Here is a 1,092-nt window from a genome sequence, read left to right on the forward strand (position 1 = left end):
TCTCCAGAGCCCTACTCCCCTAAGGAAAATAGAAACAGTCTAGGAGTATAGACTGATCTTTCAAAGCCCATGTTTAATGGAGAAGCAATTAGAGAAGCCAGAACTCTCACATTCTGCAGCCCATAAAGAGTTTTGGTTCATACTTCCAGATGAGGAGAAATGTTAGGAGATGACCAGACGGCTCTCAACTCCAATTCTATCAGGACCCAGAGAGAGAAGAGGAAAAAAAAACAAAGAACAATAAAAGTAATAATATGCATAGGCGTGACTTAGGAAGAGAAGGCAGGCCTATTGAAAAAGAGATAAATATTTATAAATATAGGTAGTTATAGAAATAATAGTCAACCCATATCTATGATCGTGGGAGAAATACTGCAGTTTGCAGTGGAGCAAATGGGAATAGAATTCTGGTGGAGGGAACAGTGTGGAATTACACCCACTCTTAGCTCATAAAAGCTATAAAAAATTAAATCACTAACAAAATTAAAAAAATAAAATCAATTTTCTTCACCCCATCAAACAACAACTAAAATAAACATTTAAATTAGTTATCTTTTTTTTTTTTTTAGGGGAGAGCGCGAACGCAGTCCCCCACTACCACAAATTATGCAGTCGAGTTTCCCACATTTGGGGAAATTGCAGGGGTCAGCACATCCGGAGTGCAATGGATAAGCCTCACCCTGAGAAAACCCCCTTCGTGATCATGGTATCTCCCCTGTCAGGTAAGTATAAATTAGTTATCTTTTAGAGTCAATTTTATAATGAAATAGTAGGCTAATATTTTTGGATTAGATATAAAATTTGGTTCATAAACTCAATTTAAGCTGGTAATCGTTTCACTCCAGACAGAAATTATTTTTATCACCACACCTAGAGAACTATCTGAAGGAGACAATAACAATCACAAGATGCATGCAGATAATACAAACACACTTTTGCACTTATGTTCATTGCAATGTTATTCAAAATGATCAAGGCATGGGAACAAGCCAAGTCTAGTGATCGATGAGTGGGTAAAAATTATTATCAGCTGGCAGAATAGCTCACTTGGATAGTGTGCTGTTTTGCCATGCATGTGACCCAGGTTTGAGT

At 37.2% G+C, this 1,092-nt stretch overlaps 1 non-coding gene across 1 annotated transcript; it reads right to left on the reverse strand.

Annotated features, from left to right (window-relative positions):
* Positions 1–566: 566 nt before the first annotated feature.
* LOC132538893 (U1 spliceosomal RNA) lies at positions 567–730 on the reverse strand. The gene has a single exon (XR_009550198.1). It is a non-coding gene; the product is annotated as a U1 spliceosomal RNA (small nuclear RNA).
* Between the last annotated feature and the right edge of the window lie 362 nt (positions 731–1,092).

Source organism: Erinaceus europaeus, chromosome 5 (genome assembly GCF_950295315.1).
Source record: "Erinaceus europaeus chromosome 5, mEriEur2.1, whole genome shotgun sequence".
NCBI classification, from domain to species: domain Eukaryota; kingdom Metazoa; phylum Chordata; class Mammalia; order Eulipotyphla; family Erinaceidae; genus Erinaceus; species Erinaceus europaeus.